This window comes from Hibiscus syriacus, unplaced genomic scaffold (genome assembly GCF_006381635.1).
Source record: "Hibiscus syriacus cultivar Baekdansim isolate YM2019G1 unplaced genomic scaffold, ASM638163v2 tig00110384_pilon, whole genome shotgun sequence".
NCBI classification, from domain to species: Eukaryota; Viridiplantae; Streptophyta; class Magnoliopsida; order Malvales; family Malvaceae; genus Hibiscus; species Hibiscus syriacus.
The window spans coordinates 6,645,277-6,671,539 of record NW_024062715.1 but is presented as its reverse complement, the minus strand read 5'-3'; the positions used below and the strand labels follow the sequence as shown (position 1 = coordinate 6,671,539).

Genomic DNA, 26,263 nt, shown 5'->3' with positions numbered 1-26,263 from the left:
TACACATTTACCTCCTTCATCTAAGTCAAGCTTTGTTGAAGAGCTCATTGGAGTGTCATGAGGTTTGCCATTTTCCAGTCCAAACTTCTTGAGCATATCTTTGACGTACTTAGCTTGATTGATGAAGATGCCATCTTTTCTTTGCTTGATTTGGAGTCTCAAGAAAAATGAGAGCTCCCCCATCATGCTCATCTCAAACTCACTTTGCATTAGCTTAGAAATTCTTGGCAAATAACTTCATTAGTAGAACCAAATATTATATCATCAACATAAATTTGAACTACTAATAAATCTTTACCTTTATGCTTTAAAAACAATGTAGTGTCAACCTTCCCTTTTGAAAAACCTTTTTCAATTAAAAAATTTGACAATCTTTTATACCAAGCTCTTGGAGCTTGTTTTAAACCATAAATCCCTTTTGTCAATTTAAGAACATGATCTGGAAATTTTGAATCTTCAAAACCTGGAGGTTGTTCCACATACACTTCTTCCTTTATAAAACCATTTAAAAATGAACTTTTAACATCCATTTGATATAATTTAAATTCATGAAAACATGCAAATGCTAATAACATTCTAATTGCTTTAATCCTAGCTACGGGAGCGTATGTTTCATCATAGTCTATACCCTATTCTTGAGTATACCCTTGAGCAACAAGTCTAGTCTTGTTTCTCACTATATTACCACTCTCATCAAGCTTATTCCTAAATACCCATCTAGTACCTACAGTAGATTTATTACTAGGCCTTTCAACTAATGTCCATACTTTACTTCTCTCAAATTGATTTAATTCTTCTTGCATAGCCATAATCCAATGTTCATCTTTTAATGCTTCTTTAATATTCTTAGGCTCTATGCATGAAATAAATTCAACATAATTACAAGTATTTCTAAGAGAAGATCGAGTTGTTACCCCTTTGGATGGATCACCTATAATCTCACCATCCTTGACATAGTTGTACTCTCTTGGATAAGATACTTCCCTTTCTTCAATGGTTGGATTCTCAAGAGGATCATAAGTTACCTCATCTTTTGTTTCTTCCTTTGATGATGGTTCTTCAACGTCATGTCTAACTTTATTTGTATTTATAATACCTACATCATCATTCACACAAGAATCCTTCCTCGGAAGGGGATTATCATCGAAAACAACATGTATAGACTCTTCTACAACTAAAGTTCTTTTATTAAATACTCGATAAGCTTTAGAATTTAAGGAATAACCCAGAAAAATTCCTTAATCACTTTTAACATCAAATTTGTCAAGGTTTTCTTTACCGTTGTTCAAAACAAACATTTACATCCAAAAGGATGAAAATAGCTAATGTTAGGCTTTTTATTTTTGAAAATTTCATATGGAGTTTTCTTTAAAATTGGCCTAATCATTACTCGATTTACAACATAACAAGCGGTATTTGTGGCTTCCGCCAAAAAATATTTTGGCAAATTAATTTCACAAAGCATGGTTATAGTCATTTCTTCTAAAGTTTGATTTTTCCTCTCAACAACTCCATTTTGTTGAGGGGTTCTAGGTGCTGAAAAATTATGGCTAATACCATTAGAATTACAAAACTCAATAAATCCAAGATTTTCAAATTCAGTGCCATAATCACTCCTAACATTAGTTATAGAGTAACCTTTTTCATTTTGGATTATTTTTGAAAATGTGATGAAATGTTCTAATGCTTTATCTTTAGTACTTAAAAATAGAACCCAAGTATATCTAGAATAGTCATCTACCAAGACAAATGCATATTGTTTTCCCACCCAAGCTAGTAGTCCTAGTTAGCCCAAAAAGATCTATATGGATCAATTGTAATACTCTACTAGTTGATACATCATTAATGGATTTAAAAGAAACTTGCTTTTGTTTTCCTTTAGCACAAGCATCACAAGTTTTATCATTATCAAATTTTAGTTTAGGCAACCCTCGAACTAAATCACCTTGAATTAGCCGTTGCAAAACACTCATACTAGCATGTCCTAGTCTCCTATGCCATAACCAACTATCATGCTCATCCTTAGCAACTAGGCACATATTAGCCATATCAATAGAATCTAAATGCACCATGTATATGTTTCCTATTCTATGACCAACAAGCATAATCTGATTAGATGCAATGCCAATGACTTTACAACCATTAATATCAAACATGACATTGAATCCCTTAGAACAAAATTAACTAATACTAAATAGATTATGCTTTAATCCATTCACATATAAAACATTCTTAACTTTTATGGAAGAGGTATTACCAATAGTACCAATACCTTCAATGTGACCTTTTGAATCATCACCAAAAGTCACTTCTCCTCCATTTTTGGCGTTAAGCTCAATGAATCAGTTTTTATTTCCGGTCATGTGTCTTGAGCATCAACTATCCAGGTACCATGAATTTGGATTTGTTTCCCGTGCCTTGTAGCAATGCTCTTTTCCTACAAATATAGATTAATTTTTAATTTTTGGTACCCAAATTCTTTTGGGTCCATATTCATTAGTTTCCAAAATCCTAGTCCCCTTAGGTATCCATTTGTGTAGGATATCCTTATCTTTAGTAGTAATGAGCTCTTTAGGAATCCATATACTTCTAACGATTTTTCCATTAGAGGTTCTTTGGGGACCTCTATGATTGTCGTTTTTAAAACTTTTTCTAACAAAGTTGGATTTTGAATTTTCTCCATTTTCAAAACGTTTTGTTCCAACTTTATCAAAAGAAGCTTTAAGATCATCAATTTTATTTTGATGATCATTATTGACCTTTGAAAGTAAATTTTGCAAATCCAAAATTTTCTTTTCAAACTCTTCTAGTTTGATTTGCAAATATTTGATTTTACTTTCAAGATCGTTGTTGGTTTTGGATATGAGTTTATTTTCATTTTTCAATTTTGAAACATCATTTTTATATTTTAAAAACAATTTCTCATAATCCGAAGCCAACCCATTATATTCCTCTAATAGCTCATCAAAATCAGATGAGTTAGAGGTTACCTTAGAATCTTCCCCGAATGCCATCAAACACAAGTTTGCTACTTCTTGTTCCTCTTCATCGGAACCTTCTTCATCGTTCCATGTAGCCACATGAGCCTTGTGCTTATTCTTTGATTGACCCTTTCTCTTCAATTGTGGGCAATCATATTTGAATGCCCCGTTTTTTTTTTGCATTCATAGCAAATGATCGGGTCCTTCTCTTTTGGTTCATTTTTGAGGCCTTCATTTCATCTGAATTTTCTCCCTCGGTAAGGTCTCATCATTTTTCTGAACCGTTTGGCAAACAATTTCATTTCCTCGTCATTGTCATATTCATCTGAATCACTCTTATCTTTTGTGGATTTGAGAGCAACTCCAATGTTTTTCTTCTTCTCCTTCTCCTTTGGTGTCTCTTCAATCTTATCGAGGTCCACCTCATCTTCAAGCATCATTTCATGAGTGAGGAGTGAACCGATTAGCTCTTCAAGAGTTAAGGACGTTAGATCCTTAGACTCGATGATTACCGTCTTCTTTGATTGCCATGATTTTGGAAGGGAGTAAACTAACTTCCTCACAAGCTTTTCATTTGAAATGATCTCTCCATATGATTTGAGACCATTGACAATCGTTAAGAATCTATCCGTCATAGCTTTGATATCTTCATTTGGTTTCATCCTGAAATTTTTATAGCTATGCGTTAGAATACTAATTTTAGATTTCTTTACCTCATCGGTACCTTCATGAGTGACTTGAAGTTTGTCCCATATTTCTTTGGCGGTTGTACAAGATGAAACTCTTCCGTATTCATCTGGTCCAAGAGCACAAAATATAATATGGATGGTTTTGGAGTTGATCTGGAACATTTTTGTCTCTCCTTCACTCTATAATCTTGGATGAGTGACAGGCTTGAAGTATCCTTATTCTACTACATTCCATGCTCCCATGTCACTTTCTTGAATGAAGTACATCATTCTATTTTTCCAATAGGCATAGTTAGCCCCATTAAAGAAAGGAGGCTTGTTAACAGGCATCGAATCGAGACCGAAGTCGAAGTTTGAAGTAGAGGCCATTAATGACTTTGATTATCAATGTAACTCTTCTCGAATCGACTCAAGAGGCGATTAAACCTTCAAATGAGTTAGGCTCTGATGCCAATTATTGAGTTAATCGATTGACGAATATGGCCAAGAGGGGGGTGAATTGGCAATTAAAATTTTGGTGGAAGCTTTTGTAGAAAATTGAAAGAAATTTGCACAACGATTTAGAGTGGTTCGACTTTCTTAACCAAAGTCTACGTCCACTACCTTAGCTATCCACACTAAGGATTTTCCATAAATTCACTAATTTGTCTTTCTTTTGAGGACAAAGAGTAACCTTACAAACCCTCAAGAATTATACCCCAAATTCTTGAGAACACTCTCTCCCAAAGAGAACAATACAAATTTGCAAACTTACAAGGAAATCCTCACAAGGTAGATTGTTTGCACAATTCTAGAACAAAGAAAAGAACACTCAAGAATGAATACAATTGAGCACAATAAGTGTTCTTGAAAGCAAAATGAATATTGAATGAAAAATAGGCTTGAAATGCTCAAACTTGAGGTTTGATGCTTTCTCTTTGATTCTCTTTTGATTCTAGTTGCTTGATGTTTCTTGTTATTGATCAATGGCTTCTAAGCTTGCTTAAATACACATTGAATCAATTAATAAAACAGCTTGGAGCGTGGGGGGAGTCGGTACCCCTTAAGGGGAATCAGTTCCCTAAGTGTAAAATTCAAATATTTCGACCGTTGAACAGTGGGGGGAATCGGTTCCCTCTGAGCATACTGGAATTCTCGGAGCCAAACCATTCAGGGGGAATCGGTTCCCTTTGAGCAATCTGGAATTTTTGGCTTTGAGATGGTTCGAAATATTTTGTAAAATCGTTTTGAAATTATTTTAAGTTTAAATCTTAATTTTACACTTGAGTAAGGATTAAAAATGACATTTGAAAGATTTGGAGTAATATTTTGATATTCGAATAAATATATCGAATATACTTAGAAAATCTTTTGGAAAATCTTAAAATTCATTTATCTTAATTTGTTATATCTAAATATCAAAATGTTTTCAACAGATTTTGATTGCGATTTTGATTTCCTTTTGCTTGGCACCATATGAGCTTTGGATTTTGATGAGGATCCATATTTTGGTAGGGGAAAAGATGATTGTGATGGCACTGGTGATCCACAGGTCAACCTTGTATGACCACTTTCCTTGCACTGACTACATGTCGATATTCTCTTCTCTTCACCCTTAGACGGTATACGATCATGATTTTTTGGTTGGCCAGGTAGCCTGCTGTCCATGACTGGTGGCAAAACTGTTTGTAAGTCATCTGGTATGTCCCACTCAGAAGGATGTGGAATAGGGTAGACAATCTCGGCATAAGTCTGTCGATATACTTCTGTAGTGTAGCAATCCATAGCGTATGCGCTTGAATCATCTTGGTTTAGATGAAGAGTAACTTTTATAACATGGCCACACGGATAACCAGATGTTTGCCATTTCTTACAACTACACGTCTTTGCATTTAGATCAACAAGCCCATTTAAGTTATTATCCAATACTTCAAACAAAGTGTTTGAACATGGTTCAACTCTCCATGACGTTGACTTCACAACACGTTTCGTTATCTTTTTTTCAGTCCATGGTGTAACACGACGTTCCAATGTTCCTGTAAATTTAAATAAATAATACTTAGTAAAATATATGATAAGTTACGAATTTAAAGAAATAATACCTGCATGGTTTCTTTTCTTGTAGTACCACTGTTGAATAGAGGCTTGAAAAAACTCCATTAGCATAGTAATGGGTAATTTTTGGGAATGACGACTTAGAGCGTTGATTGATTCTACACTATTAAACGTCATGAAACCATATCTTACTCCAAGTTGATGTACTTTGACCATATTTCAAACCCGACATCTTCTAGTGTTTGAGCACATTGAGGCAAAACACGTCTTAAACAATTTATATGCTTATTAAAATCCACTTCCCGATAAGCTTTTACAGCCTTCCAGTATGTCCATTTATGATTTTTTATACCAGCAGACCTTGATTTTAGATTTCTGTACAAATGAATACCAAAAAGTCCATGAAAAACATCTGGGAAACACTTCTAACAGCGTTGTCAATTGAGTTTTCCCTATCAGATATGATTGTCAGATTGCTAATAGGACCTATGCAATCCCTAAGATGCCCATAAACCATGTCCATGAATTAGAGGTTTCAGATTTGCCAACCCCGTAAGCTATTGGCAGTATCCCATTGTTAGCATCCATGACTACTGCTAATAAGTTTACTTCAAGGTATCGACCTTTTAAATGTGCTCCGTCAACTATAATAATTGGGCGCATACAAGTAATAAACGAACGAATCTACAAAATCATATACACAAGAAATATAATCATTTAAATGTGAAATGCATGCAACTAACAAAAATGAGTCAACAAAATTATAATGATTTACTAATCGCAGCACCAATGGCGATAAACAGCAACTCAAAGCATCCATCTCTATCTATTTTGATATGAGTTACCGACCCAGGATTTTTCAGCTTTAAATTGTGACAATAAGCCGGCAATTGGGCAAACGATGCTTCTGGAGACCTCCTCAACAATTACAAGGCATAACATTTGGCTCTCCAAGCTTGAGAATATGAGATACTAATCTTGAACCAAGCAATCATGTCAGTCATAATTTCATGTCCCCGATATACCATTCTATTCAAAAACATTAACTCAACCAGAAAACCACCCAACACCTTTTTGTTTGCCTGTCTATGGTGAGGAAAAACTTGGGTTCTTGAACATGTATGTTTATCAATAAAAGTCCTAACTTGAAACATTTCGCAATCTTTTATCCTCTTTGCAATCATACGTCACGTACAGTTTTTGTCAATCATACATTTTGTTTCGAAACGATCTTTGCTTGATTTGTTAACATTTAGTTGATAGCCATCTTCCACACATTTCGTATACAAAGCTATCTTCAAGTCTTCCTTTGTATCAAAACAATCATCTTTCTTGATACGAATAACTTTTGTGTAACAATCAACTGCTATCTTTACCAACTGTTCTTCCCGTATCTGAAGTAATTCTGGCATATTCCAGTTATACTCCCGTGGCATTTTCTTCTTTTTATTTTCTTCGGGGACTTCTTCTTCTTCTTCTTCTTCAGGGTTATATGAATTACAGAATGGATGTTCAACATGTTCATTCACAGTCGTAACTTCCTCCTCATTATCATCAACAACATCTTCTTCGGCAGCGGCTGTTTCATCATCAAAATTCAGGTATTGACCAATATCAAAATCATTACATGCATGGTCTGTTTCTTCTTCTGAAACATCATCAAAATCCAAGTATTGACCAAGATCAAAGTCCGGGTATTGACCAAAATCAAATTTCGAATACTGACTAGTACTCACAATATTTTCTGTTGGCTCATAATCTTCTGGTCAATACGAAAATCGGAATTTGGTGCTGAAAGTTGATTGGGGTTTGAATTAGGAAAATGTTGTGGGTTTTGAGATTGTGTTTGATATTGTGTTTGGTATTGGAAATGTGGTGAAACAAAATTTTCTTGGTGATGAAATTGTGGTGGAACCATTAAATTTTGAGGTTGATAACAATGTTGTACATTGTGAGCACCATAAACTGGGGTTGAAGAACTTAGTTGATTACTACCCGCTACTGACCCAACTTCACTACTTCTAGGTTCAACAACATACAATGTAACATCATCTTTTTACGAAACACTAATGTAAGCAATGAATCGTTCAACATCTTCATTGTCGGTTAACAAATAAACTTTACATTTTCTCTGATAAGATAGCCTAAATCCACTTAGATGCTCTAAATTCAATTTCTTTGCAACACGTAACATTAGAGTTTTATAAGTTAACTTTTTTAATGACAATTTTAGTTGAAGATTCATGGGTAAAGGCACATATTGTAAAACACCATGAACATTCTCCTATGATCCTCCAAAACACAAATCTATCCAAACATGATCAACATTAGATGATTTCATTCTACAAATTGTAAATTAATTTACTAAACAAACGAGCTATAAACTACATATCATCACTAACTTAGAGAAAAACATACCTTTATTAAGTTGATAGTTGATAATTTGGGAGAGAAATCATTGAAAAATTATATAGAAATAAAATTATGTAAAAAAAATTAGAGATGAGGAAGGATGTCGTTGGATATAGGAACGGATGTCACCCTAGAGAGTGATAGATGGAGATGAATGAGTTGCGATTTAGGGATTTACGTTATGAGTTGCTGCTGCTTCGTAGTTATATACCCAAAACATTTGTGTTGCAAAATTAAAACCTGTTGCGAAATTAAATTCGTGTTGCGAATTCGAAAATCGAGTTGCGAATTTGAAATTCAGTTGCGAGTTTAACTATCGCGTTGCGATTTACAAATTCGCAAATTTGACTTTTGTGTTGCGAATTTGACTATCGCGTTACGAATTTGACTTCTGTGTTGCGATTTATAAATTCGCGTAGCGAATTTGGAAACTGGGTTACGAAATTGGAATTCGCGATGTGAATTTGTTGGTCATTTTCGTAAATCCAAAAAAAATTGATTAAAATCATATATTATAAGGTATTTTGAGACACTAAAATTATTTTATCTATTATTAAATATAGGGTGAAGTGAATGATTAATTAAAGGATGGTTTGGACTTCCCCTGCACTTCACTGAAGTCTTAGCCCATACAAACCTAACCTTCATCAATATAAATCACCCTAATTCCTTTTTCCTGTCTTTTCTTAAATTTTTTTTTGCTTATTGTTTATTATTTTTATGATAATTAATAATAGTAATAATTTTGTCTTTCTCGTTTTCTTCAAAATGAAAATCTCCTACGCTTAATCCCACCGTAACTACCCTAAAACCCTCGTTCCGATCTCTCTCTCTTCCGACGATGTCCCTCGATTCTTCCCCTTCTCTTCCGATCCCACCCGACCCGCCTCAAAACGACACACCTTTAACCCAATCACCGGAAACCACCACCACTGATGTAAACGTTGCGCCGACGCCGATCCCGTCCTTAACTAGGAGCAGTCGTCCCTCCCGGGCTTGTACAATCCGAGCCTCCCAGAGGCTGTACGCGCAGCAACAGCTGGCCGCTAACGAGCGCCGGCAGAAGGAGGCGAAGAAGGAGCAGGAACACAGCCAGCAGCAGCAGGAGAAGCAAACCAAGAACGAGAGTGATGGTTCTTCATCGCCGCAGCACCAATGTCTTGCTAATAGCAAGATCGTTACTCCGTTAGTGGCTCCGCCGGAGCCGTCTCAGTTGCCTAGGTGGACCATTCGATCAATGTGGGAGTTAGCTTCAGTACTTCATTTCTTGCATGTGAGTTTTCAAATTCATTGTATTGTTTTTTGTTTCTATTAGTTCATTACGAGACTTTGCCTTTTGTTGGCAACTTACGTGTTTTGAGTGTAACAGGTTTTCAGGCCGCTTTTGAATATAGCTGTGGAGTTCTCGGCGGAGGAGTTCGAGACAGCGCTGATTACTCCTAATGATACTTTGGCTGATATTCATATGCCTTTGATGAAGGTTTGTTCTTTTCCTGTTCATCTATTGAAATGTATGATTTTATTGTTGGATGCTTTCAAACATACCCTTTCTTGTATAGGTTTCTCTTTTTCATAGTTGTTAACATTGCTTTATATCTTATTAAGGCAATTTGTTCTTTGTGCTATACATTTGAGTGTATAGATTTCTGCTAAGGTTTTTCGAACATGGTAGAGTGATAATTGGATGGTTACAGAATCTACTTCTTTATGAAGCTTTTGGTATGCGGGTATTTTTATGGAGTGCAGTTGTACAATCCTGAATTATGATTGAGAAAACTAGCTAATTCATTAAGATTTGTCCTCTCTTGGTTGAATTTCTGGAAATACTTTCAATGATCTGGAAAAAAAAGTCAAGCAAAAGGAGAGTCTTGATATTTTTTAATTATATGCTTTTTTGCTTCTTGTTTTCATAGTTAGATCTTAATAAATTCACATTTAGACTTTGTGGTACTTTTAAACTGTGACATGGCACCGAGCATGTATATTTTGTTATGGAGAGCCTTCAGTCATTGATTGACAGTCTTTCTGTACATGAGTAGTAATGGTTAAAATTTGCTTATGGGCCCTTTAGTACCACTTCTAGTCCAAAAAAACTGTTGTTCTGAATCTGTTTGTCCTCGAGTGTATTATTTGCTTAGAGTTGTGTATATCTTGATTTACAAAGAACCTAGGGCATGAAGAAAGGTTTGTTATGTAACTTATTTGGATTAATTTTTTTTACATGAGATAGCTGGATTAAGTATGGTGAAACATCAGGAAAGAAAACTTTTGTCACGTTATCAATAGTTCTATTTAGCATTGTGCCCTTTTTGTTGGATTTATGGCTAGATAACATTTTGGAAGTTTGTGAACGAGAGGTCACAGTTGTATCAAAGAAAACATGGTGACACGTGTCATTGCTTTGAATGATGATGCCAGGAGTCCTTGGTTGAGTGGGAAGGAGCTTCGATGAGTTTTATATTCTTCAAAGGTTAGCCATAGCTAACCACTGTTTAAATGAATAGTTCTCTGGAAAGGACTGCAGGTGGCCTCGTGTATGAAATTAAAAACTTTAAGTGATTCTAAGTTGGGCTGAATTAAAATTTCCACTCAACATGATTCTACATCCTAAGCTGTGTTCACTTTGAGTTGGATGAAAATTGTTTATAAGTTGTGGTATGTTGTGTGAATGATTGGAACCTCATCATGTATAGTTCTATTGTTTTATATCTATAGTTCCTGGCTGCCAGCTGCCTTGTTTTGGTTGCCTGTAGCCCTTATGTCTTCCGTCTGTGTATAAGGCAGTTTTTTGGGCAAAGTGTGGATCAGAAATTTGTTTCTAGTTTTTGCAGTTGAGTCATTAAAAGTTGATGCATGGCCCAAAGAGTGACTAGGGACCCTAAAGCATTATAGCTCTTTACACATGCCTGTGATTAGTGAAAGGAGATATAGGCTGGTACTTCTATTGAATTACCCATGCACCTGCTTGCGAAGAAGCTTTCATGATCATAAATAGTATATGTACTTAATGTTGCGGAGAATCATTTTTTTGTTTGGAACTGCAATGACTTATCAATATACTTAATCCATTGCAGGCAATCCCTCCAGTTACTCGGATGCCCCTTACACGTGATACCTGGATTACTGTTCTTTGCAGAAAATTAAGAGACTGGTGGCATTGGGTAATTTTCCCTCTCTAGTTCTTTTATTTATGCTATGCATCAAACATGCTTACAGCTATATTTATGCATTGTTTTGGATGTTTGCAGGTTGCAGATGGGGATCTTCCCATTGTTGCTTCTCATGGGTGAGTTGCCATACATATTAATATAATATTCTTAACATCTAATGCTTAGTTTTTCTAATGAATACTAATTTATTAGGGCGGAAATTGAAGTATACAAGTCACTTGATCCTGGAGTTCGTGTTGTGATCTTCAAAGCACTATGCGGCATTCGTGTTGAGGTATGTCATCAATAAATTGCCTTTTTACTCTCAATTATAAATGCCTGATGTTTCTCTTATCTTGATCATGACCTTGATTTCCATTAATTTTATATGATCGATTCCATTCATGTAAATATTAGGGGCACTAAAATTTAAGTTTGCAAATATTATAATAAATCCTGAGTGGCTGAATTCCTGTAGCTCAGGTTTTGGATTGTAGGACACCACCTGTGGTACAGTTCAATTTTTATCAAATATTGATGCAGTAACATGGCTGTCCATACAGCTTTTGCTGTATGTGTTTTGGAGTTGTTATCATGAATCTTGAAGGCTTTCTTCTATTTTGGTTCCTCGTTGCATTGAAGGAATTTTGATATTACCTAAGTAAACAACTACCTGACTATTACTTCTAGATCTAAATGTCTGATCCGATCTTCTATGCTGTTGTAATATGCATCTAAATGTCTACTTTGATCTTCTATGTTATTATAATATGTTCCTTATAGTTAAGTTGAGCTGCCCTTGCTGAATGGTTGATTCTTGAAGAATTTTCCTTCTTTTCAATCATAGGTCATTATTTCAAACTAATGTAATGTTTTTTGAGTTATTGAGAGATGATGTATCTGTTACCCTTTGTGTGTGTTTTATTCTGTATATCTATTGTTTCTAGAAGCAAGAAGTTTTATTAGTTACCTTCTGCAGCAAGAAGACATCCGGAGCTACATTGACAACTCACTTAAACATGGAGTTCAACTTTCAGCCTTTCGTAGAGAACGTATTGGGGGTGATTCTCAGGGAATTAGTTACTGGTAATGTCCCGGGCTTATCAAAAAGCTTCTGTGTTACCCCCTTGTAGCTTGCTTGCTTTGAGTGTAGCTCCTGGTAGATTACTTATTGCAATTTTTGTTGCTGGTATTTCTGCATTGGTATTGTTGTGTAAGCTATTTGTTTGTTGTATGCACAGGTATGAAGATGATGCTGTTTGTTGGTCATCGCTTATACAGGGAAATAAGGAAAGTTGAGTTGAAGAAAGCAAAGATGAAAGGTTCCCATGTCCCTAATAGTGCAACATATCTGTGGGAAACAGTTGCAACAAATTTGGAGGAATTTCAAGATGTTTCTGTAAGTTGTGTTTGCGTATGTATAAACTTCTTTTTGAGTTTGTGGGTTTTTTTTTTTTTTGTGTGTGGAAAAGAATGGATTTTATTAGAGCAATAAAACACAAAACATTGCTAGGGGCCTCGTTCAAATACCTCCCTAAACCTAAGTGGTGGAAAAAGAGTGCACCCTGAGTAATGACCGAGAAGTCTAGTTCCAAGCCTTACAAACAGAAACTGAAACCGAAGAATAAAGCCACACACCAAAGCAAACCAAAGGAACAGACAGCACCCAAATAAAACAAAAGGCACAGAAGCAAAGACAATAAACTCCCACTGCAATGCACCAGAAGGCAGCTCCACCCAAAGCGAAATGGAACCTGTAATTCCAGCCCAGCACCAAAACAGTAGCCCCCACCTTTAGGAACAAGCTTTAACAACCAGAGCCACAAATCCCCTATTACCTCCACCTGGGCTCAATCTCAACCAACCGCCTGCTTGCCAGATGATCGGCCAATGAGTTGCACCTTCTTGGGATAAACTTAACTGCTATATTTTCTTGAAATAACAAAGCCACAATAGGATTAATCAACGTTGCCCACACTGCAGGAATAGTTGCAGGATTTGAAAACCAGTTAACCACCACAGCGCAATCTCATATGTTCATATAACGCACCAAATGGATTCATGCACCTTAATGTATATCCTCAGGCAAACTTGGCTGAAGTATTGATTAGACCATAATGTTGTGATTTTATTTTATTTTTTAATTTTATTTTATTTTTTCACATGTCTCTGAAAACCGAGTGAGGCTGATACGTGTCTTTTAGCTAATAAAACCTTCAGAGCAGACAGGTGCCCTCTAGGAAAAATCCTAAAGTTCATTAAGTGCTGCCTTTTTTGGTACCTTATGTCCCTTGAGATAGGTCTCTGGGAAAAATTGTGGAAGAAATGAATGAGGAAACTTCTGCTGACAACGAGGAAAGGTTTTGAAAACAAATGGCCATGTTACTGAAGTTTTAACCTGGCAGCATTGAATGGTTGGAGTTTTGCCGGAGCTAAGAAATAGTCACTAGAGATAGATAATGGTTTGAATGATGGCATTAACAACATGGAGCAGGCAATGGGTGTTCGTTTGATATCCTGGGTTTCATAAGATTATTCTATGACTCTGCTTATATCTAAAGTTAGATATAAGGTGGGAAGCAGGCCACTGTTCATTTTACCTGATGCTGTTTTCATGCATGTTTTTTGCTGCTCCTTGTTATCCCATCATCTCTTGTTGCTTTATTTGAGGGTCATAACAAACCTAATGGTTTCAGTATTTTGATCTACAATAAGTTCGAGTTGGTGTGTTACATAACTGCCTTGCAGTCCTTGCCTACTATAAAATTTCTGAGAAGTTCCTTTCTTCATTTATGTACAAGGTGAGGACTATTGTCAGGGTATATGTTCTATAATCCTAGATGCCATTATCAGCTTTGATCCTTGCACATCATTGGCACTTAAGTTCCCAGAGTTTTACCCTTGCATTTCTATGTGGAGTGGACACTGGGATCATAATTCATAACCAAGATGATTCTGATCGAGACATAAACTTCTTCTTCTGAATAGCATGCATTGCTTGTTTCTTTCTCAAGACCTTCAAGTCATAATGTTAAATTGTTACTGAAAAGTGGAATTTTGGAAGTAATCATATATATCATGATTAGAAGTGAGTTTCTTGTCATATGGAAATTTGGATGAGGAAGCTATTCCACCCTCCTTTACTGTTGAATAATAGACTGAGTTGTGTATGTGATCTGTTTTTATTGGCTTGAAAATACAAAGTTTCTATAGCTTTCATTTGATCCTAATATTGATATTATCTGTTCATCTGCTGTTGCAGGAGAAACTTTTTGCCAGTAAAAATAGATCGGAAACATCGCTAGGGAAGAAGTTAAAGAATACCCTGCTTCCTGAGATTGAAAAGGAACACAAGGTACTGAAAAAAAGTTGCTTCTTGCCTTTGAGCAGCATCACAAAAACTGTTATCCTTCTCTCAAGGTGCCATGCAAATTGTTTCTTAATCTGGTTCTTTCTTTTGCTCAGAGGAAGGAGAGGTTACTGAAAAAGTTCAGATTCTGGGTAAATGCTTTATCTGAGCTGATATAGTTTCTCTTATTATTTTGCATTCAGATTCTGGGTAAATGATTTTATCTGAGCTGATATAATTTCTTATAATTTTGCAGACGATTACGACCGGTCAATAAATGAGGCTATTAAGATTACTATGTAATTTATACCCTAGATATCTTCCTGAACACACTGATATATTTCCTTTTGATCATATGTACTTGTTTTTCTGCCTTTAATATGTATGCTCACTGTTGACCATATGTCAGGCGCAAAGCACCATCGCCGGACCCTCTCAGTGGAAGAGATTTTGCCAAACCTGAACCTTCTGCAAATGGTAAATTGAGTAGTCCTTCACATGGCTTTGAACAGGACAATTACAATATACCATCCCCTAAATCATCAGAATATGATGATTTTGATGATAATAAATCTTTGGAGTTGGATCGTAGGTATGATAAACATCATTGCTGAATTGCTCTTATTTTTGCTGTAATCTTTACCTAATATGTTATATGATCCCTTGTAGCAATCGACGGAGGCAGAGACCTCAACGATATTCGGTGAAAGAGTTTGTCGAAGCTGTTTCAGACAATGAGGCAGACTTTGACAGTGATGATGATATAGTTGGAGAAGCTGTATATGACGATGAGTACCTAAGAAAAAGAAAACAGAGAAGGCAATCCAGCAGCTCAGAAGGAGATGAGGAGTATCACTGGGATGAGGAAAATGCTGAAGACGAGGAGGAGGAAGAGGAGGATTCATTTAGTATCAATGAGGACAGTGACGAGGCCCCAAAAGTCAAGAAGCTGGCAGGACGTGCTCGGAGGGAAACTAAGCTAAGGTCAGTCGATGAGCTTCAGTCAGGTCTAAGGCGTAGTAAAAGATCCACCAGAAATCGTATTAATTATAGACAGTATGAGCTGTCGGATTCTGAAACAGAGGCAAAACCCGAAAAGGCCAATCCGATAAACGAACACTCTGATGCAAGTGAGAATGACGGGTATTCAGAAGAAAGTAAAGAGTCTAATGGTAGTGATGATGACCGGGAAATGAAAGTCGATCCACCTATGGAAGAAGGTATGGAAGAAGGCAGCTCAGAGACAATGGAGAAAGAGCAAAGTCGGCCACCTGAGCAATCAAGTGGCAGCAGGCAAGACGGAGCAGACGGTGAACGAAAACCACGCTTCCTTGACCTTAATGAGCTAGCTCCGAGTTCTGGTGTTGATGACAGTCTGAATACAGTAATGAAAGATGACGATAACAACGATTTCTAGAGCTTGTCTGGTGGAGATTAAATGTTGTAATATTCTCTTGGGGGGGGGGGGGAGCAAAGTGTATGTTAGTAAAATTTATAAATTTTGCGATAAGCCTATGGAGGAAGTTATCGTCGGGATTATTCCTCCGAGGCTATTTACTCTACCCGGAAGCAATCCGATGAGGGTTTGCAGCCAACATGATGAGAGAGAGATGTAGAATAGGTAGTCATTTTTTAGCATGTCTACATTGAAACAGACCTACGGCAGTGCGGTGGATGGGAATTCAGAAGTTTTTACCTTGTCCGCTTGAATGTACAATAACCCTTTTTTACATAAATATTTGTAACCCATAAGAAAATTGGGTTTAGATGGTGTAGCCCTGTAGTTTTAATGCCTCCCCTATTCTTAGTATTAATTTAGTATTGTTTTGGAAAAAAAAAACAATATTTTCGGGTTGTTTGGTTTAAGATTTAAGTGTTTAATATTATTATAAAAATATTTTTAAATAAATTAAATGTCTATATATTTTTTACGTTTTAAAACTGTAAAAGAATTGGTAATACGAGTAAGAATAAAAGAAATTACGGTTTCATCTATTGAGAGTTTTTTTTGTCAAAAGAAGATGTCTAGTCAAATGTTAAATGTATATATATAGAACAAAATGGTTCACGCTCATGATTTAGTTTTTATATTCGTTTATGTTGTGTTTGTTAAGAAAAGCTCTGTCCATCCATTCCCACATTATTTGTGATTAATTGGCTTTAATCAATCTTGAAATTTGCATTGCCCCACTGCCTATACAGAAAAAAATGGCTGTCTCTTTTTCTATGTATGGCGTAAGGAGAGGTAAGATAGTAGGCTATCCTAATATCAAGGTTGAGAGCAGCTTCCGTAAGAGACCTCCGAATTATGAAATACCCTCCGTGAGACTTGATTTCACGACCTCAAAATTAAAACCTTGTGCTCTACCAACTAAGTTGGATTGTCATTTCGCACTGCTTATACAGAGTTTACAATAAAATCAAAGCATTCTCCACGCAAATGGAATTGAATGGTCAACGAAAGCGTCCACCTGCCCCCAATTTCTCACACATGTGCGATGGACCTTTCTAAAAATCCCAGCCCCATGTTTCTTTCACGGTAAAATTTAGTGTTAATATACATTTTGGTACCTGAGCTTGACTACAGGGTTTACTTTGGCATATAAATATCTGTGATCCAATTAGGTACTTGAATGTGACTACAGGATTAGTTTGGTACCTAACTTTTTTTAATTCAATTAGATATCTGAATTTAATTTTTTGGTTCAAATTTGCATTTGAATTTAACTTATTGGTTTAAATTGATTAGGGTTAAATATTCATTTGGTACCTAAAGGGCAGACCTCCATGGAGCCCGGGTATCTCGGGCAACCCCTCATCCAGGGATGAACCTCCATGGTGCCCGGGGTATCCCAAGCAACCCCTCCATAAGTGCCACCCCTAATCCAAGTATCACCTCTCAAAAGTGCCATCCCTGGGGCTTTTGCAACTCCTAACGAAAACTCTTGGGTCGCCTCTGGGTACCTAAATTAAGCACCTTCTCTTAAGATGGTACCTAAAAAAATTAATCTCTCAAATTAGTAAACAAATTTTAATTTCATACATTATTTTTCTATTTTTGTTTTTGAATACTTTATTATTTTTATAAACATATTTAATAATTTTAAAGATTTAGAAAATAGATGATGGTACCATCAATAACATATGGTACAATCTTACGTTATCATGTCATCAAAATTTAATCTTATTAGTACATGTAATGACCCAAATCATGGTCAATGTTCAAACGTTGATTCGAATCTACGATAATTCTAATAATGAGTTCAATAGAACTGATGACCTAAAATTTAGATTTCATCGGATAAAAATTGAATCCAAATAACATTAGAAAAAGATTTTTGAGTTTAGGGATGGAAAGGGAAACAATTAACCCATATGATGTAAATCATGGGTTAATCACTTTATTTGGGTGTGAGTTTTGGGAGGTAAAGGATGAGTATTCTAAATGTTAATATTATTACTTCAACTTTTTTTCATTATTTTCTCTTTTATCTCTCTCATTTTTTTCTTTTCTTCTTTGTCTCTAAAGCTTATATAATGTGATGACTTTACAAAAATTTTCAATCATCCGAACTTAATAAAGGTAAGCATTTTCTACCAACATGGATTGGCTCAAGTGGTAAGTAACTTAATATAGCTTAAGCAAGGATCTTGGGTTCGAGTTCTTGTGTATGCAGAAAACCCTTGTTGGAGACTCGCCCACCAAAACCGCCTTAGAATCAAAGAGCAAAAAAAAAAGGGTAAGCATTTTCTTAATATTTTTACTTCAGTTAAAAAGTGAGACATGTCACCTTCTGATTTGAGGATAAATAAAATACGTGTTATCATCTGATTGGATAATTAAATTTATTTAATTAACTTAAAATTAAGATCAAATTGATTGAGTTTGTAAATATACATTCTTTTAACTATCACGTCAACTTTTGTCCAAAATGTTAACTACAGGTGATTTGATTAACAACATTTAAATTATTAAATGGTAATATCCATAAAATTAAAAAAATCAATGGTCAAAATAGAAAAGAACAATAATTAAAAGTCAGATATAGTTTATCCTAACTTTTATACTATGAATAAATTATGGATATTGTCCATGTAATCTCAGTTGGTCATCTTTAGTACTTGTATTTTTCAAAACTTTGAAACTTCAATCATGATCTAAAAGAATCACTAAATTTATTTAGTCAATTTTTACTTTTAATTAAATTCCTTTAATTTAATTATATTATCGCTATATCATTTAGGTTTGGAGTGATATTTTAAAATTCAAAAAGTACCTAAATAAAATTAATCAAATTTAAAAAATAAAAAATAAATGTATAACTTAAAATTCAAAAAGTACCTAAATAAAATTAATCAAATTTAAAAAATAAAAACTAAATGTATAACTTACACATAACAAAGAGACTAATAATGAAATTTGACCAATTTTAAATGCATATTTGGGTGAAAACGAAAATCAATAAATCAAGCCCCCCCCCCCCACGCACACTGAGACACACCCGCCCCTTGAAGAAACCTTACTCAACGGCCCTCATCTCTCCTCCCCTTTCTCCAATTCCAACAACGCCGGCAATTCTATAACCATGGCGCACTGCCGCAGCTTAGCCGCACCGGAACCGAACCCATCTCTCAATCCCTTTAACCCCACCCTAAAAAACTCGCCCAAATCCGCCAAAATCCCTCATCCTATAACCCAAACCTCGGATCCATTAATGGCTTCAAAGAAGCCCTTTTTCATAACCAATCACTTCTCTAGATTGAACCTCAATCACAAAACCCGCGCACCACAAAAATCGACCAGCAACCAGCGTAGTAGAGATATTCGTCTACAAGCCAAAGCTTTGACGGTCTCAGCCGACGCTGATTCCTCCAGGTTTTCACTTATCAAAGCAGGCCACTTGCAGACCCATGTGAAGGCTAAAGAATCGAAGGATTTGAGTGGAAAGAAGCAACACCACCACCACCAAATATCAGTGCTTGATACCAAGAAATTAGCTTTGAATTCGGTGAAGGAGAAACAGTTGAAGAATCTACACGAAGGGCACGTTGATGATCATGTTATGGATAACGCTTCAGCTTCATTAAGCAGGAGAAGATCCTTAAGCTGTTCACAAGTAGAGCTGTGTGGTGTTCTTGCAAATTGTGGTGTGAAAATCGTTTCAGTTGATATGCCACCGTTTATGCAAATTCATGCGGTTGATTGTGCAAGGAAGACTCATGATAGCCTTGAAAAGTTCACTTCCAAAGCCCTTGCACTCACTCTAAAGAAGGTAAAGGCTATTAATTTTAATTAAAAATAACTCATTTCCCACCACTTTGCTGTGTTGACTCTATGAAACAATGGGAATTTTGGTTTGGGATTGACATGATTGAACAACTTGATTTTGGGTTTGCAGGAGTTTGATGGTGTGTATGGACCGGCATGGCATTGTATTGTGGGGACGAGTTTCGGGTCTTTTGTAACACATTCAGTTGTGGTTTCTCTATTTCTCAATGGATCAAAAGTTGTATGTTCTCTTGTTCAAGACTAGTGTACAAAGAGCTGATTGAAGTAGGTGACAAGCATAGAGCAATTTCGAACCTAAAATAGCATAGCTAGTATAGCAAAACTTTTGGAACCACAAAAGCAGCCATTGTTTTCCCATTTGTAGCTTGTACATTGCTTTTCATAAGAACAAAAAAAAAAAGTATTGTAAGACCTTGTTCAAGTGGTCTTAGGTCTTAGCCTGTATGAACATTCTTCCTCCAACGTAGTAACCTTGTATTCAGTTTATAAAATACAGAATCCATTAGCACCTCATATTGTTTAAGTTGATCTAACCTTGTGATTCATCACACTGGTAGAGAATGGAGGATGCTTTGATTTCAGCACCCTAGGAGTCACTTAAACGTGGCAGACTATGGTTGGTCCGCGCACTAATAGGAGTCTCTTAAGGTAGACAGGACCCCCATGTACCCCCCTGCAAAGCTGTTCACATTTTTTACTGCAGATTCTGAGCATAGGGTGTCATGTCCCGTGACTCGGCATTCAATATTTTGACAATGGTTGTCCCAGTATAGGGTCCATGCATGGAGTCATAGGTGTGTTCTTATTATTCAAACTTGCAAGTTTAGAGGTCTGCAAAACAAGTAAAAAATTGATTACTTTAGTTTTGGTGCAAAGCCTGGTGATCTTGTGAACATGCCTGGTAGAGAACTGTCCAAGTGAACTTGTGCAAAGGATGGGGCATTTACTTGGTTGGCTGTTGAAAGAACTGGAAGTGAAGCACTTTTAAAGGGATTTAAATAGCGGTCCGCTATCACAATAGTTACCGTAATAGCACCCGTTATTGCATGACCATGATACCCACAATCACTGCAGCGCCCGCTATGTTTGCAACCGTGATAATCGCAACACAACAAAAATTGCGATCGCAACCGTGATCTAAATCTATGATTTTGACTGGTTCTTCTGTCGAACAATTTAGAACCGTTCCCAAAGCCTGAATTCTCACAGGCTCCACGAGCGAAAAGAATCAAGCTCTAATTTGCAACTTTTTGCAGGACCAAATGCAACATTTGCTTTTGTATGTAATCCGAGTATGACAGACTGATGTTTCTTGTAAGGGCATTGGAAAAATGGAGTATAGATACTCATTAAACCTGTAATATGTATTTGGATCGTGATATCCATTTATTAAAGAGTGGAACTGTTTAGTGATATCTCCGATCAGCTTGTAATCCGCTGCCACTCTTTTAAGTTATGGCTTCTATGGTGAATGCTTGAGAAAATATGGAAAATGCTAATATATTGAAATATTTCACTGTCCTCTCTGATTATTTTACCACTGACTGCATTGATTGGAAGTCAGGTTTGAATTCTCAAAACATATTTCTTATGGGTTGGTTTATGTTCACGAACAAGTTCTTTTATAAGTTTCTTTATCCATTTGGTTATAAGTCCTTCTATCCGGTTCTCATTTTCCTGTTCATTTTTTAAAATATTAGTGAAGATAGGGATTAAATCGAACATAAGGTAAATTTTGGAGTTCAAACTGTGAAGCCCAAGGAAATTCATGACTTGTATAATTTTACCATTTTTCCTTGTCTCGTAAATAGAAGATAAAAGCGTGAAAGTTAAACAAACATGTTTGTGAAGAGAAAAGAGAGTGAACGTTAAACGAATATGTTTACGAACGTTAAACGAATATGTTCGTGAATGCTAAATGAATCGAATACGAACCCCTTCAAAAATAAACACATGACCATGAATGCAACATTGAAAATTTAAACGAAAAAGAACCGAACATGAAAACCTTCAAAAATAAATAAACAAATATTAACATGACCTTATTCATTCAAGCTCGTTTTTTTAAACCCCTAGGTTAGACCACACGAATGGGTTCACCCTGATTTCTATAGCTCACCAGCTTATTATAGAAGGATACAATTGGTCCCAGATTAGTATGCCTTCAAATTGTTACTGTACCAATAGATATTATTTTTACAAAGGTGGTTGTAAGAATTACCTGAGTTATGTTTCGGATATTGGAAAATCCTTCTAACAAGTCAAAACTTGTGGCCATTGAAATATAAAGAATTATTCTCTTCTCGTATAAACTAGAAAGCAAAATGTTCATTTATTTGATTCCATTGCAGCTCGAAAGCTTGCTTGCTTGCCAAGTTAATGAGGAGTTCAATTTGCTGCTAATCCTGCAATACGATAATGTACGATAATTATAAAATAATTTACCAGAAATGGCAGGTGTTCATGCATCAGTAGTTATAAAAACAATTTACCAGAACCGGTGTTTGAAGATAATTATGCATCCCAACTTTCAGCATGAGGCATTATTAATGAAGCATTATTAGAAGCTGAGAAATCTGTCATTAGTTCATCGATTGCTGCCTTCTTCATCCGAAAGATCGGTATCCTCATCGCCTGATTCAATGGTGAATATGTTGCTTCCGTTTCCTGAAACAGTGCAGAGTCGGTTGTTCTTGAATGCATTGCAGATCAGGTACCATATTTGTTACCTGTTTCTTCTTCCTCCATGTCGGAATCATTCTGCATACGAAATGAAATGTGTCCGCTCTTGTCTAGATTTTGCAACCGTCCTAATTGGCGAACGCCTCGACAGACTTTCTTCGGTTTTTTATGACTTCTTCTATCTCGTCAACCTGCTCAAGGTTCTGTAGTTTGGGGGGCTGATTACGTAAAAAGGTCGGGGTGCCACATTCAGTTCTTCCATTGAAAGAGTAAGATAGTAGTTTCGTGACACTGTTTCGATCGCCGGTCTTGATGCTTTGTTTCTGAAAATTGAAGTCCTTTAAGAATCCATACTTTTGTCTATAAGCCTCAAGTTCAGCCTGTAAACCTTGAAGTTCTTCTTCTGTTTTGACCATCATATTGTACATCTCTTGCAGGGCTTCTTGGTCGAATTGGGCCTGTTCATTCATCATCCTCTGATATTGTAAGGCTTCCATTTGAACTGCTGCCTTCTCAGTTTGCAACCTAGTGATCATTGCCATTGCATTATTAGCTGCTTCAGCTGATAAGCTTCTTTCTTCATCCAGTTCCATGTACAACGACATCAACGACTTGCGGTTCATGCGAACTTGTCCCTTCAAATGTTGCCAAATATCAGCTTCGGCTTCATTCTAAGGCAAATTCTGTTTTCTCGAGCGGTAATTTCCTCGGAATTTTTGCCCATCTTGAACTGTGTGCTGTGTAATCCGTTAAGGAGACTCCGAAAAACTTAGGGGTCTTAGGTTCCTCAGCATCAATCAGCAATGGTAAGGAACCGGCCTTAACATGTCCCCCCACTGTTGAAACAGCCATAGTTTTGCTTTTGTATTCCTATCTGATGCATATCCAGAGATCAAACATCTAGACAAACACGGAATATATAGCTAAAAATATATTCATATAGGACCTTTTCCATTGAAAATATATGATAGGAAGAAAGAAAATGTTCCATTCATAGTGATAATTTCAATGTTAGTAATAACAAAATTAAGGAAAATGAAACCAAATGCTAGTTTAACTTTAAACTCACACGGCCTTTCCACTGTTCCTCTTAAGCGATCTAGGACCTCTGAATCTGATTCCTTCAAATTCGGGTTAAGCTTGAAAGAGGAACATTTAATGTGTGGCGAAAAATCAAAATTTCGATTAACCGGTGCACGGGGAGATGGGGCAGGGTTAAAGGGTGACAGGTAACAACTCTTCCATTTAGGGTCATATGATTTCACCTTCAAAGGCTCCCCACAACATGCACAACGATTATCATTGCTCTTCAGAACATCTTTTGTTACAGAAGGCAACGACAGATGATCTTGATGTTCCTCATCAAGGAACAGTTCAATGTCCTTCTGTAAGATCCCCAGGAGGGACTTGCAATTATGACAATCGGCTTCTTTTTTGGTAGCGAAAGACAGAAGACAGTTCTCGCACAAGTTTCGCATGTCGGAAAGCTTCTTGTGAGCATGACAGAATGCAAGACATGAAACATTCTTCTTGTGGTTGTTACATATGGAATCATTGTAATAGAAATGTTCATTCTCAATCCTGGTGCAAAACAAGCAAGGGATAGCCAAACCAACCACTTGGCTAATACGTTGGCTACATATCCAAGAAACCCGTCCATAAACAGAATCAATATGATCACCCATTCAAGCACTACATAAATGAAAAACTTTGGGACTCTTCCAAGCTCCTGTTCTGCATACTGCAGAAATGATATTTTTTCCATTTACAAGATCAGATTTTTGCCAAAAAAAACCTAAAAGATCATATTAATGTACTTAGAAGGTGGTACAGATATCATTAAAGTAGGCATTTAGCAGACCAAGATCATGGATTATGCTAAGAGGGCGGTGAAATTTCCTTTGACTATAAATAAGAAAAATCTCTGAGAAAATTTGAGGTTCTTAGGACAGCATTAGGCCCTGAAAAACGGTTTATCAAGCATTTTCCAACCATTTTTTATGCCTACCAATGCTAAGTGACATTGCTTTTTAAGTAAACAATTCAAAACGTTGTAGATTAAGTGTGGCATCAGATTCATAACTTAGCTTTATTTTAGGCTTCCTGGATGGAAATTCACCAATTTTCTCGAGGAATGGAAACAATCAATTATTGCTAAAAAACGGGGTATAAATTCAGAAATATTTTTTTAAGGTTGACACATATATATTAATCACATAAAATTTTGATACAGGGTAGTACAAATAAAATTTCAAGGTGGATAAAATTATTAAAAATATATAATTATCAGAAAAAAATTCAAATTTCAAGGTGTGCACGTAATTTCACTAGATCCTTAATAGATCCGTCATTTGATAGAATTAGTCATATATTAAAATTAACACAATTGAACTAATAAATTAAAATAAATTAAGGTTTAATCGGGAAACTTATAATTACATGAGAAAGTAACACTTTTATTAATACACAATATAATTGCAATATAACACATTACCTCATTATTTATTTCTTCTCTACCTATGAGTTCTTTTACTCTCACATCACGCTTTTTATACACTTCATTACTCTAGTAACAATGATAACTCATCTCATATGTCTAGATTTTAGTATTCATTGGATTGTCGATACATGCCAACATTTTAGTTATTAATCTTATAAATGTTGAGAATCTTTTATATATAATTTTAGATGTAATATCAAATATTATAAATATCTAGATTATTTTACGAATATTTTTAGATATATATTATTTTTATATTATTTTAGAATATTCTCGAGATATATCTCGTAAATGGTAATTATATATTTATATAATGACTTTCCAACATTGACATTTTTAATGATTAAAAAAAGATAATCTTTTATTTTAAATTAATTAATTAATTTATACAAATTACTTTTAATTTGAAAATTAATTAATTAATTTGATACTATTAATTCTTCTCCATCATTGTTTACAATCGCACATCGATAAAGCTTTTGTTTTCGTATTCGTTACATATTTGATATGACTTGACAACATATCCTAGTGCAGTCCATATATCTTAGTTTGAGTTTCTTCTCCTGCTTCCCCAGTTAGATGAGGCAACAATTTTGGCCCTGTACTGTATTCAAAACTGGATGGAGATGCCTCGTACACAACAAGTTGCCTATAACAAGAAGTTATGCTGTGAGATGCCTAAAATAAGGTTAATAAACGGCGTAATCGGTAAAAAATGTAATATGTTAAAAGCGGAGCACAAAATGTTATAAATCAGAACCGAAAAAGTTATCAATCAGAGTAACATAACAAGTTGCATTAAATGTTATACAAGGTAAGAAAATGAGTTATAATCGGTAAATGATATGAATACTATTAACATTTAGGTGTAACACCCTGAATTCCGAGTTAGGAGTTTTGGGTATATTTGATTTGGACGTTGGAATAAATCCCCTTAGCCCATGAAGATTTTGACCCAAGTAGCATTTGATTTGGGCTTGAGATGAGCCCAATAAGTATTAAAATGGGTGTTTTTGAGAGTGTACCAAATGAGAAGGGACTAGGTGGGTAATTAGCCCATTTATTTGAATCAAAGATGAAAACCATTTATGAAATATGATCTCACGTCTGGCACCCTTTCACCTCTTTTTCTCGCATTTATTTGTCTCTTCTTCCCCACTCCTTCATATTATTTCCT

At 35.7% G+C, this 26,263-nt stretch overlaps 1 long non-coding RNA gene and 3 pseudogenes across 1 annotated transcript; 2 read left to right on the top strand and 2 right to left on the bottom strand.

Annotated features, from left to right (window-relative positions):
- Positions 1-8,846: 8,846 nt before the first annotated feature.
- LOC120122250 lies at positions 8,847-16,400 on the top strand (annotated as a pseudogene).
- Positions 16,401-19,101: 2,701 nt separating this feature from the next.
- LOC120122189 lies at positions 19,102-20,415 on the top strand (annotated as a pseudogene).
- Positions 20,416-22,232: 1,817 nt separating this feature from the next.
- Positions 22,233-22,669, bottom strand: LOC120122209. Its single transcript, XR_005516058.1, has 3 exons — positions 22,634-22,669; positions 22,397-22,571; positions 22,233-22,309 (listed from the first exon to the last, which is right to left on the bottom strand). It is a non-coding gene; the product is annotated as an uncharacterized LOC120122209 (long non-coding RNA).
- A 45-nt stretch (positions 22,670-22,714) lies between these two features.
- On the bottom strand, positions 22,715-24,400 carry LOC120122248 (annotated as a pseudogene).
- Positions 24,401-26,263: the final 1,863 nt, after the last annotated feature.